The 4,296-nt window shown below is 33.2% G+C and overlaps 1 pseudogene; it reads left to right on the top strand.

Moving 5' to 3' along the window:
• Positions 1 to 807: 807 nt before the first annotated feature.
• Positions 808 to 1,322, top strand: LOC119510977 (annotated as a pseudogene).
• Positions 1,323 to 4,296: the final 2,974 nt, after the last annotated feature.

Raw genomic sequence — 4,296 nt, 5'->3', positions numbered from 1 at the left:
GAATGAGTTAGACCTAAGAAACATCTATAGAACACTCCACACCACAAGAGCAAAAAATGCATTCTTCTCAAATGCGCATGGAACAGTCTTGGCATTAAAACCTGTCTCGGTATATTTGAAATGACTGAAACCATAGAAAGTATGTTTTCCAAACACAGTGGAGTAAAATTAGAAATTAGTAGCAGAAAGAAATTTGGAAAATTAGCAAATAAGTGGAAATTGAATACATTAAATAATGAATGCTTTAAAGGCAAAATCAAAAGGGAAATTAGAAAATACATTAGAAGGAATGAAAATGAAGACACAACATGCCAAAACTTACGGAATGAAAGATGGGCAGTGAAAGCAGTGCTCAGAGGTTAACTGTATGCCTTAAAAAGTTGTAAACACATTTAAAAAGAAATATTTTAAAAGAAAAATGTGAATTTCCATCTTCATATGCTTGAAAAAGAAGAGCAAACAACACAAAGCAAGCAGAAGATAGAAAATAAAGACTAGACTGGAAATTAATGAAGTAAATTATAGAAAAATAGAGAAAAACCAATGAAACAAAAAATAGGTTTTTTGAAACATTAAAAAATCTTGACAAACTTTCTAGACTGATGAAGACAAAAAGAGGGAAGATAAATTGCTACAATCAGGAATGAAATAGACACTACTGTAGACATTACAAAAATTAAAGGAAAAATTATAAGGGAATAAAAGGAAAAACTGTGTGTCAACGAATTAGATAAATTGGATGAAAAGGAAGAAAAAATTTCTAGAAAACACAAACTATCAAAACTGATTCAGCACAAACCTGCGAACATGGCGCCACGCGTGGCATGGAGCGTGCGGGTCGCTGTCTGCAGCCTGAGCGGGGCCTCAGCGCCGGCCTCGTCCTCCTGCCCGCTGTGGCTCTGGGCGCTGGGGACCGGCGCTGTTCCGACGCTGCGCACCGGCCCCGCTCTGCTCTCAGTGTGGAAATTCACAGACAAACAATAATAACAGAACATGGTACTGGAACAGTGGCAATCAGCAATTTTGCACAGGAAGCTTTGGGAGATGTGGTTTACTGTAGTCTTTCCGAGGTTGGCACAAAATCGAAGAAACAAGAGGAGTTTGGTGCTTTGGAAAGTGTGAAAGCTGCTAGTGAACTTTATTCTCCTCTATCAGGAAAAGTAACAGAAATTAATGAGGCTCTTGCAGAAAATCCAGGACTTGTCAACAAATCTTGTTATGAAGATGGTTGGCTGATCAAGATGACATTGAGTAATCCTTCAGAACCTGATGAACTAATGAGTGCAGCATGGGAGAAATACATAAAATCTACTGAAGAGTGAAAATGGAACCCTTAAATAAACTAGTCAGAAACAATTTAAACTGGCAGACTTTAAATTATTGGTGGATAGAAATTGATAATAGAAACTTTCAGCAATGCCAACAGGAAAACAGAAACTACTTGTTCTGACTATGCTATTGAAAGAAAATACCCCTTAACTTTCTGATGATAGCAGATAAACACAACTTGCGTATTTTTCACATTATCCAGTGATTTAGACTATGATCTAGTATTATATTCAGAATTCAAAAAATTATCTGAGGTAAAAACTACTTGTAAAAACTATGTAATTTATGGGTAAGCTTGTTATCTTAAGCCTTACATAATACTATAACTTGTTTACATCAATCCTTGGATTTGGGTCAAAATACATAATGACATTTTCATTGGAAAAAACTGGGAGTGAAGATAAGTTTTTGTTAGTTGTACATCTGACAGTACTATCTTAATTTTGAGGAATCAGTACTATCTTAATTTTGCAATATACCACATTTGCTGGTGCTATTTTCATACAATGAAGCAACAGCCTTGCAGAAAAATAAGAAACCCTTTAATAACAATAAAACATTCAATTTCTCCATTAAAAATTGATTCAAGAAGAAATGGAAAATATGAATAGACTTATGATACATAAAAAGATTGAAATAGTAATCGAAAAACTACTTACAGTGAGTTAATGCATAAAGGGAATAGGGTTTCTGTTTGGGGAGATGGGAAAGTTTTAGTAAAGGAAGGTGGTGAGGGTACCACAGCACAGTTAATGTGGTTAATCCCACTGAATGGTATGCTTGGGAGTGCTTGAGATGGGAAAGTTTGTGTTGTGTATATGTACCCACAACTTAAAAAAAGAAAGTGCAACTAAAGAGACAATGACAATTAAATGCAATACATGATCCTGAATTGGATCAAATAAGGGAGGAGAAAAGGCTTAAAAGGATACTGTTGGGATATTTGGAAAATCGGAATATAGACTAAGGTTTATATCAATGTTAAATTTCTTGCACTTGATAACTGCTTTTACAGTAGTTACATAAGTGAATATCTTTGTTCTTAGGAAAGGTATTCCCTGTTCTAAAGAGTTCAGAAAATGAATTGATAAATAGAAAGACAGATGGATGGATGGATGGATAGATGGATTGATAGACTGATGCATTGATAGAATGATATGGCAAATGTGGCAAAATGTTAAAATTGGTAGATCTATATATCTGGGGATGGAGCAGTAGTATACTGGAATTCTCTGTATGGGGCATGTATTACTTTTGTAACTGTCCTGTAAGTTTGAAAGTCTTTCAGAACAAGACAAAACAAAACAAAACAAAACAAAACAAAAAAACAGAAAAACAAAATGAATGAACAAAACTGCCCACTATGAAAATCCCAGACCCAGTTGGCTTCACTGGTTATATCTACCAAACATTTATAAAATTAATACCAATTCTTCACAAACTCATCCAAAAAATAAAAGAGGAACACTGCTAAAATCATTCTATGAGGCTAGAATTACTCTGATCCTGAAACTAGAGAAATGTATCATAAGAAAAGAAAATCACAGTCCAATGTCACCTCTGAATACTGATAAAAAATCCTCAACAAAATACTAGCAAATGAATCCAGCAACATATAAGGAGAATGGCACACTGTGGCATAGTTGGATTTATCCCAGGAATGAAAAGCTGCTTCAACATTCTAAAAATCAATTAATGTGATACACTTTATCAATAGAATAAAGGACAAAAACCAAATGATCATCTCAATAGACATAGAAAAATAATTTGACAAAATTCAACACCAATTCATGATAAAACAAACACTCAACAAATGGGAATAGAAGGAAACTTCTACCACCTAATAAGGGCTGTCTATGAAAAACCCACATTTAACATCATACTTAATGGTGAAAGACTTATGCTTTTCCCCTAAGTTCAGGGACAAGACAAAAATGATCGCACTTTCCACTTCCATTGAACATCATATTGAAGGTTCTAGACAGGGCAATTAGGAAAGGAAAAAAAAATACATAGCACCAGATTGGAAAGGAAGAATCAAAATTATGTCCATTTGCAGATGACACCATCTTGTATATAGAAAATCCTAAAGAATCCACTAAAACTTATTAGAGTTAGTAAATGAATTCAGTATGCTTGCAGGATAGAAGATCAATATACAAAAATCAATTGTTTTTTATCCACTTGCAGTAAACAATCCAATATTGAAATTAATAAATTCCATTTACAATTTCAACAAAAAGAATAAAATACTTAGGAATAAATTAGACATAAGGAGTACAAAACCTAGTCTCTGCAAACTATAAAACATTGTAGTCTTCCAAAACTTGTCTAGACTCGACACAATTCCTGTCAAAATCTGAGCAGCAGATGAATACAGATATAATCTGATGCTAATATTTATATGCAAGTACAAAGGATTTAAGATCTACAAAACAGTTTTGAAAAGAACAAAGTTGGAGGACCAGATTTCAATATTATGTAATGCTACAATAGTTAAGACAATGACAAATTTGCATTAAGATAGACCTATAGATGAATTGAATAACGCAATGAGAAAGAAGTAGATATATATATTTTGTCAATTGATTTTCAGTAAAGGTGTCAAAGTAATTTAATGTGTGACAGAAGAATTGTCCCACTAAATGGAACTGGAACAATGGAAAATCCATTTGGAAAGAAAATAACTTTGATTCTTACCTTACTCTATACACAAAAAGTAACTCAAAATGGATAGTAAAACTACACTAAAACCACACAACTTCTAAAGAAATAATAGAAAAAAAATCCATGACCTTTGAGGAATCATAGTTTCTTAGAACATAGAAATAAGAACCACAAAAGAAAATGAATGATTAATGGGAATTTATGAAACTTAAGAACTTTTATAATTTACAAAATGTATAAAAATTTAAGCATAAACTATATTCTTAGAAGTGAGGGTGGTAGCTACGCTGATGTAACACA

This window comes from Choloepus didactylus, chromosome 15 (genome assembly GCF_015220235.1).
Source record: "Choloepus didactylus isolate mChoDid1 chromosome 15, mChoDid1.pri, whole genome shotgun sequence".
Lineage (NCBI taxonomy): Eukaryota > Metazoa > Chordata > Mammalia > Pilosa > Megalonychidae > Choloepus > Choloepus didactylus.
This window is presented reverse-complemented; position numbering and strand designations above follow the sequence as displayed.